The sequence below is a fragment of the Plectrocnemia conspersa genome, unplaced genomic scaffold (genome assembly GCF_051122295.1).
Source record: "Plectrocnemia conspersa isolate PC_06_02 unplaced genomic scaffold, ASM5112229v1 ptg000006l, whole genome shotgun sequence".
Taxonomy (NCBI): Eukaryota; Metazoa; Arthropoda; class Insecta; order Trichoptera; family Polycentropodidae; genus Plectrocnemia; species Plectrocnemia conspersa.
This window is the reverse complement of record NW_028277170.1, coordinates 13,086,295-13,095,230: the sequence shown is the minus strand read 5'-3', so window position 1 is coordinate 13,095,230 and position 8,936 is coordinate 13,086,295. Positions and strand designations below refer to the sequence as shown.

The 8,936-nt window shown below is 33.1% G+C and overlaps 3 long non-coding RNA genes across 5 annotated transcripts; all 3 read left to right on the top strand.

The window, feature by feature from the left end:
- The first annotated feature begins 9 nt into the window (after positions 1–9).
- On the top strand, positions 10–5,645 carry LOC148234275 (uncharacterized). 3 transcript variants are annotated; one of them, XR_015809903.1, is made up of 6 exons: positions 10–2,914; positions 3,977–4,043; positions 4,114–4,185; positions 4,258–4,470; positions 5,069–5,140; positions 5,212–5,645. It is a non-coding gene; the product is annotated as an uncharacterized LOC148234275 (long non-coding RNA). The 3 variants fall into 3 exon arrangements; XR_015809902.1 differs by lacking the exons at positions 5,069–5,140; positions 5,212–5,645 and having other exon boundaries at positions 951–2,914; positions 4,258–4,386; XR_015809904.1 differs by lacking the exons at positions 3,977–4,043; positions 4,114–4,185; positions 4,258–4,470; positions 5,069–5,140; positions 5,212–5,645 and adding exons at positions 3,063–3,134; positions 3,232–3,675 and having other exon boundaries at positions 449–2,914.
- Positions 5,646–5,865: 220 nt separating this feature from the next.
- Positions 5,866–6,575, top strand: LOC148234274 (uncharacterized). The gene is made up of 3 exons (XR_015809905.1): positions 5,866–6,004; positions 6,075–6,146; positions 6,292–6,575. It is a non-coding gene; the product is annotated as an uncharacterized LOC148234274 (long non-coding RNA).
- Positions 6,576–6,900: 325 nt separating this feature from the next.
- LOC148234273 (uncharacterized) lies at positions 6,901–8,702 on the top strand. Its single transcript, XR_015809906.1, has 5 exons — positions 6,901–7,042; positions 7,113–7,184; positions 7,256–8,057; positions 8,128–8,199; positions 8,271–8,702. It is a non-coding gene; the product is annotated as an uncharacterized LOC148234273 (long non-coding RNA).
- The last annotated feature ends 234 nt before the right edge of the window (positions 8,703–8,936 follow it).

The following is an 8,936-nucleotide window of genomic DNA, read 5'->3' as shown; positions in this document are numbered from 1 at the left end:
TTTGACAAAGGGTGGAGTTGGTGGTGGTGGAAGTGGTGGTGATAGAGGTGGTGGTGGTGGTGGTGGTGGTGGTGGTGGAGGTGGTGGTGGAGGTGGTGGTGGAGGTGGTGGTGGAGGTGGTGGTGGTGGAGGTGGTGGTGGAGGAGGTGGTTTGACAAAGGCAATAGGACCTACAATAAAAACGCATTCCCCTATAACATGTATGTGATACTTTAGTCATATCTGAGTGATAGACATGTTCGAATCAAATACCAGGACGAAGTGTTAGCTCATTCAAAAATAAGATCGGGGGTCCTTCAAGACAGTGTGCTTGGGCCGATAATGTACCTACTATACACAGCAGACCTACCAACAACTAACGAAACTTTTGTTACTACATTTGCACACAGTCTACCTTTGTCGTCATTTCTTCATTTGGTCGCCAAGAAAACTTCAGGAGAATGGAGACCGGAGACTACAAGAACCTTAGTGCTAGAATAATACCAGATAGCAATCCTGTACCGAATATCGAAGACTTCGCTCACGCACTGGCTAATCAAAATTCCAGTCGCTCACGGGAACATTTAAAAAATTACTATCTCGACACAGTTCGGGTTATATGAATATCCGTTTATGTCATTTGGACTTAGAAATGCAGCACAGACCTTTCAGCGCTTCGTGGATTCAGTACTAAGGGGCCTAGATTTTTTCTTCATATACATTGCAACATTCTCGTCGCATCTGAGGGCCATCAGCAATAACAGGAGCATTTCCAGCAACTCTTTAGCCGACTAAGTGACACCAAATTTCTACCAGAGAAGGTCGCCCGGAACAGATGAAAAAACTTATACGTTTTCTCGGCATGCTGAATTTCTACCACCGATTCATTGCTGACGCTTCTAAAGGTCAGCAACTACTAACCGATCAACTTAAAAGCTGTAAGAAAAAGAACGATCCAATCCCTTGGAATAATGAGCTTAAATAAGCATTTGAATCCTACAGCCGTATTGAAAGATACCATTAGCACTTTTTACCAACGAATCAGACAAAACCATCGGCGCAGTACCACAACAAGTAGGGGAAGACTAGGGCCCACTATTTTCTAAGAAATTTTCAACAACAGAAATGCGATACAGCATCTACGACCAAGAACTTTTGGCCATATACAGGGCAGTGAAACACTTTTGCCATATGGTAGAGGAAAGACAATTTACGATCTACACCGACCATAAACCTCAACAATATGCGTTTAGTCAGAAACGAGACAATTTCGCCACACGGATTATATTGCACAGTTTACTACCTACATTCGTCACGTTGCGGGTGATGGTGTGGTAGCCGGCGCTTTATCCAGAGTTGAAACTGCAACAAGAGGAATTGACTATGAAGAACTGGCCCGACAACTAGCAGCTGATCCAAAAATAAAAACACGATCAACCTTAAAGCCCGTAATTTTTTTCGGATCAGACTTCACTATTATGTGCGATGCATCAACTGGAAGAGAGCGACCGTACCTGCCGCTCCAATTTAGAAAAAAGGCTTTCGATTCGTGTCATAGATTTTCACACCCCGCAAGACCGCCACTACCAAGTTAGTCTCAGCCAAATTTTACTTGCCCTCTTTACCCTCTAACTGCAAACGATGGGCCAGAGAAGGCACAGCATGTCAATTGTCAAAAGGAAACTGCACACATCTACTCCAATCGGAAACGTTGAGCCTCCTCACATTCACATTGACATCGTCGTCTCTGTCGCAGTCACGTGGAAAAAATATATCCTGAGACATATCGACAGATTCACTCCATTGCAGATATCTTGTTCCATTGAAGATATCACGGCCGAAACAGTAGCCAAAGAGCCTTTTAACGGATGAATATCAAGATTTGGCGTACCTCTTAGAATCACCACAGACCAGGGCCACCAATTTGAGAGCGTCTTGTTCATAGAAATGCACCTATATGCACACAAGACACATGATGCATATTTCATCGGGCCAACAAGACGCTACACCTGCGGAACTCTTGTTCCATGCGCTTTTTTTCTTCGTCTAATAAATACATAATTTCACATTTGCGACGATATGCTACGCATTAAGACCAGACTACAAATTCTACAGAAATTTCACGTCTGGCTCCCTAATTTAATTTCACAATTCTAAATTGCTAGAGGGGGTGTACTGTGGGGACCACCAATTGACAATCACATTTTTATCTGGAAGCGAAGAATAGAACATTTTCGCATGTCTAATCAACACCTCACTGACGCGCGGATCAAGCGCGAACAAGAAATAGGGAAGCTTGCTGGAACAGCGATACAAAAAGTTAATAACCGCTATTTTAGGTCGTCAAAATTAAAATATTCTTAAGGCGTAGTGATAAACAGTCTCCAATATCTAATCGACCACTCGCCCACGCACATATCTACTAACCAAGCGCGACCAAGAATTAGGGGAGTCTTTGAACATAGCAATAATATGTTACGTTCGCTTGGATTAAAAGTAAATAAACTAGACTCAAACCTAAAATCCCACATAAAAAAAATTACATCTTACGTTTACCACGTCACAGATTATTTCCTAATGAAATGCGAAAGGAAAAAATTTACACACCGCAAGAGAAACAATGTCGTGAGAAAACTTAAAATTGTAAAATAAATATAAAACCTGAATAAGTACCATAAACCGCGAAAAGCAGAACGATATTGCACTATAATATTGACAAAAATCCACTATATAAAAAATTGGAGTTTCCATACAATATCACATCACTCTCGCTATCGAGACAAGAGCAAGAAACTTCACCAATGCCCAACCTACACCAGCAAAGACTTCCAAGACGACTACTGGAACTTCACCCTGTCGCAGACAACCATGAAGTCCACGAGGAAAATCCAGCATATCAGAAGTACATCCAAGACCGACCCTACCGGAACGTGAGGTGAATAAATGATATTCTGTCCTTCCAGCACGATCCATAAACTTTCATTAGGAGCTACAGGCGATTTTTAAAATAACGTAATTATATATAATAGTATTTTCAAAACAAACCTTTGTACTATTTATAAAATATTTTTATTATACTTCAGGAGTCAGCAACATAATTAAAAGTCCGCAGCATTCAAATCATAGACACCCATACATAGATCAGATTAATCCATGTAAGTAAAATAGGCATACATATATATATATATATATATATATATATATATAAAATTATTGTATTGATTTAACCCAATAAGTTGATTATTATTGCAGTTAGTCAACAAGACGACCACAATGTTTCGAACGAAAGCACATACCAGGATCGCCAGTGTCATTATTGATTCAATGACATTCTTTATGCATCTTAAGCGTTGCATTGCGATTCCGTCCAGTAAACGTCACAGATTCCAATTTTACACAATTACATTCGTGCGTGCTAAAGCCCAGTCACAATAATAAAACCGTATACGTCGCACGAAAATACGATTGTGTGTTGTTTTTTTCCTACCTTCGCTTCAATAATTGTTATTATCGGGAAACTACAGCGTATCGGCATAGTTTAGAAAGTTTAGAGAAAACCTTAAACACTTTTAGACGTATGATATATTATTTAAAAAATGCAGTTAGAAACATTTCTAAATTGATAGAATATGTTTGTCATATGGCAATACAATTACATACGTATAATAAATATAAATGTACGTACATAAAAAAAAAGTATAAATAAATTATATATAACATATATTGTACATATTTTAAAATACATACAATGTAAACTTAATATTTCGGTCTATTTAGCACAAAATAAAATATATGTAGTTATACAGAATTGGTTGTCAACTCTTACTATTCGAATGTAGGAGTAAAGCAACTGTGAAAATTGGATTAAAAGTGGATAGCGTGGCGTACACTGCGATTTACTATAACCATGTCGAATTAATTGTTAGCATTACATTGCGACCTCTATTTTGCCCTTAATTCGCGTCTGTGTAAAATATTTTTACTTATATGTTAATAGACATGACCTGTTGGGTGATCATACATCTTCCATTTCAAAGTTATTATATATTCATACACTTGTTGAGGTAAAATGAAGTTTTGATCGGAATTTATAATTATTGTAAATGTTTTAATATACTTTTTATTATACCGTAGGCGTTAGAAATCTAATCTAAAGTCTTCAGCATTCAAATGTTAGACACCAAAACTAAAATCCAATGCACCTATGTAAGTCAAATAAGCATACATATATAAAAAATATTGTATTAATTTAACCCAAATTGTTGATTATTATTGCAGTTAGTCAACAATATGACCACAATGTTTTGAACGAGAGCACATACCAGGATCGCCAGTGTCATTATTTATTCAATGACATTCCTTATGCATCTTAAGCGTTGCATTGCGATAACGTCCAGTGAAAGTCACACTATCCAATTTTACCCACTTACATTCGTGCGTGCTAGAGCCCAGTCATAATAATTAATTCGTATACGTCGCACATAAATACGAGTGTGTAATGTTTTTCCCTACCTTTGCTTCAATATTTGTTATTATCGGGAAACCGCAGCGTATTGGCATAGTTTGGAAAGTTTAGAAGAAACCGAAAACACTTTTAGAAGTATGATATCTTTTTTAGAAACATTTTTAAATTAATAAAATATTTTTGTTTTATAGTGATACAATTACATACATATAATAGATATTAATGTACATACATAAAAAAATTATATAAAATGTACATATAACATATACATTTTTTAAAATACATATATTGTAAAATTATTATTTCGGTCTATTTCGCACATAATAAAATATATGTAATTATACAGTAATTGGTTGTCAACTCTTACTATTCAAAAGTGGTAGTAAAGCGTGTGTAATTATTGGTTTAAAAGTGGATAGCGTGACGTACACTGCGATTCACTAATAACATGTCTTTATAATTGTTAGCATTACATTGCGATTTATATTTTGCACTTTATTTGCGTCTGTGTGAATTATTTTTACTTCCATGTTAAAAGACAAAAATTGGTTGGTGATCATGCATCTTCCATTTGAAAACCATTATATCTTCATACACTTTAATATAATTTTTATTATACCTTAGGCGTCAGAAACATAATCTGAAGTCTTCAGCATTTAAATGTTAGACACCAATACTAAGATCAAATGCACCTATGTAAGTAAATTAAGCATACATATATAAAAATATTGTATATATTTAACCTAATTTGTTGATTATTATTGCAGTTGGTCAACATGACGACCACAATGTTTCGATTGAGAGCAGATTCTAAAATCGCCAGTGTCAATATTGATTCAATGACATTCCTTATGCATTTTAAGCGTTGCATTGCGATACCGTCCAGTGAACGTCACATTATCCAATTTTACCCACTTACATTCGTGCGTCCTAGAGCCCAGTGATAATAATTAATTCGTTTACGTCGCACGAAAATACTCTTGTGTGTAATTTTTTTTCTACCTTTGCTTCAATAATTGTTATTAACGGGAAACTGCAGCGTTTTGCCATAGTTTGGAGAGCTTAGAAGAAACCAAAAACACTTTTAGATGTATGATGTATTTTTAGAAACATTTTTAAATTGATTGAATATTTTTGTTATATAGTGATACAGTTGCATACATATATTATACAAATGAACATACACAAAAAAAAAAAAAAATTTTAATTTACATTTAACATATACATATTTTTAAATACATATAATGTAAAATTAATATTTTAGTCTATTTCGCACAAAATAAAATATATGTTTTTATACAGTTATTGGTTGTCAACTCTCACTATTCGAATGTGGTGTAAAGCTAACGTGATTATTGGATTAAAATTGGATTGCGTGGCGTACAATGCGATTCACTAATAACATGTCGTATTAATTGTTTGCATTACATTGCGATTTATATTTTGCACTTTATTTGCGTCTGTGTAGAATATTTTTACTTCTATGTTAATAGACAAAAACTGTTGGGTGATCATGCATCTTCCATTTGAAAACCATTATGTCTTTATACAATGGTTGAGGTAAAATATAGTTTTGAGCGAAATTTATTAATATGGCAAATGCTTTAATATAATTTTTATTATACCTTAGGCGTCAGAAACATAATCTGAAGTCTTCAGCATTCAAATGTTAGACACCAAAACAAAGATCGGATGCACCTATGTAAGTGAAATAAGCATACATATATATATATATATATATATATATATATATATATATATATATATATATATATATATATATATATATATATATATATATATATATATTGTATTGATTTACCCTAATTTGTTGATTATTATTGCAGTTGCTTAACAAGACGACCACAATGTTTCGAACGAGAGCACATTCCAGAATCGCCAGTGTCATTATTAATACAATAACATTCCTTATGCATCTTATGCGTTGCGTTGCGATACCGTCCAGTGAACGTCATATTATACAATTTTACCCACTTACATTCGTGTCGCACGAAAATACTCTTGTGTGTTATTTTTTTCTACCTTTGCTTCAATAATTGTTATTACCGGATAACTGCAGCGTTTTGCCATAGTTTGGAGAGCTTAGAAAAAACCAAAAACACTTTTAGATGTATGATATACTTTTTAGAAACATTTTTAAATTGATAAAATATTTTTGTTATATAGTGATACAGTTACATACATATAATAGATATAAATGTACACACACAAAAAAAATTAAAAATTTACATATAACATATACATATTTTTAAATACATATTATGTAAAATTATTATTCCGGTATATTTCGCACAAAATAAAATATATGTTTTTATACAGTAATTGGTTGTCAACTCTTACTATTCGAATGTGGGTGTAAAGCGAATGTGATTATTGGAATAAAAGTGGATAGCGTGGCGTACACTGCGATTTACTAATAACATGTCGTATTAATTGTTAGCATTAAATTGCGATTCATATTTTGCACTTTATTTGCGACTGTGTAGAATATTTTTACTTCTATGTTAATAGATAAAAACTGTTGGGTGATCATGCATCTTCCATTTGAAACCATTATGTCTTTATACAATTGTTGAGGTAAAATTAGGTTTTGATCAAAATTTATTAATATTGCAAATGCTTTAATTTAATATTTATTATACTTTAGGCGTCAGAAACATAATCTGAAGTCTTCAGCATTCAAATGTTAGACACCAAAACAAAGATCGGATGCACCTATGTAAGTGAAATAAGCATACATATATAAATATATTGTATTGATTTACCCTAATTTGTTGATTATTATTGCAGTTGGTCAACAAGACGACCACAATGTTTCGAACGAGAGCACATTCCAGAATCGCCAGTGTCAATATTGATTTAATGTCATTCATTATGCAGTTTAAGCGTTGCATTGCGATACCGTCCAGTGAACGTCACATTATCCAATTTTACCCACTGACATTCGTACGTCCTAGAGCCCAGTCATAATAATTAATTCGTTTACGTAGCACGAAAATACGATTGTGTGTTGTTTTTTTTCTACCTTTGCTTCAATAATTGTTATTAACGGGAAACTGCAGCGTATTGGCATAGTTTGGAGAGTTTCGAAGATACCAAAAACACTTTTGGAAGTATGATATATTTTTAGAAACATTTTTAAATTGATAAAATATTTTTGTTATATAGTGATAAAATTACATACATATAATAGATATAAATGTACATACACAGAAAAAAAAATTGAAAATTTTTATTTAACATATACATATTTTTTAATACATATATTGTAAAATTAATATTTTGGTCTATTTCTAACATAATAAAATATATGTTTTTATACAGTAATTGGTTGTCAACTCTTACTATTCGAATGTGGAAGTAAAGCGAATGTGATTATTGGAATAAAAGTGGATTGCGTGGCGTACACTGCGATTCACTGCGATTCACTAATAACATGTCGTATAATTGTTAGCATTACATTGCGATTTACATTTTGCACTTTATTTGCGTCTGTGTAAAATATTTTTACTACTATGTTAATAGACAAAAACTTTTGGGTGATCATGCATCTTACATTCGAAAACCATTATATCTTTATAGACTTGTTGAGGTAAAATGTAGTTTTGATCGAAATTCATTAATAAGGCAAATGCTTTAATATAATTTTTATTATACCTTAGGCGTTAGAAACATAATCTGAAGTCTTCAGCATTCAAGTGTTAGACACCAAAACTAAAATCAAATGCACCTATGTAAGTGAAATAAGCATACATATATAAAAATATTGTTTTGATTTAACCTAATTTGTTGAATAATATTGCAGTTGGTCAACAAGACGACCGCAATGTTTCGAACGAGAGCACATTCTAGAATCGCCAGTGTCAATATTGATTTACTGATATTTCTAATGCATTTTAAGCGTAGCATTGCGATACCGTCCAGTGAACGTCACATTATCCAATTTTACCCACTTACATTCGTGCGTCCTAAAGCCCAGTCATAATAAGTAATTCGTTTACGTCTCACGAAAATACGATTGTGTGTTGTTTTTTTTTTCTACCTTTGCTTCAATAATTGTTATTAACGGGAAACTGCAGCGTATTGGCATAAATTGTAGAGTTTAGAAAATACCAAAAACACTTTTAGATGTATGATATATTTTTAGAAACATTTTTAAATTGATAGAATATTATTGTTATATAGTGATAAAATTACATACATATAATAGATATAAATGTACATACACAAAAAAAAATTTGAAAATTTACATTTAACTTATACATATTTTTAAATACATATATTGTAAAATTAATATTTTGGTCTATTTCTCGCATAATAAAATATATGTTTTTATACAATAATTGGTTGTCAACTCTTACTATTCGAATGTGGAAGTAAAGCGAATGTGATTATTGGAATAAAAGTGGATTGCGTGGCGTACACTGCGATTCACTGCGATTCACTAATAACATGTCGTATAATTGTTAGC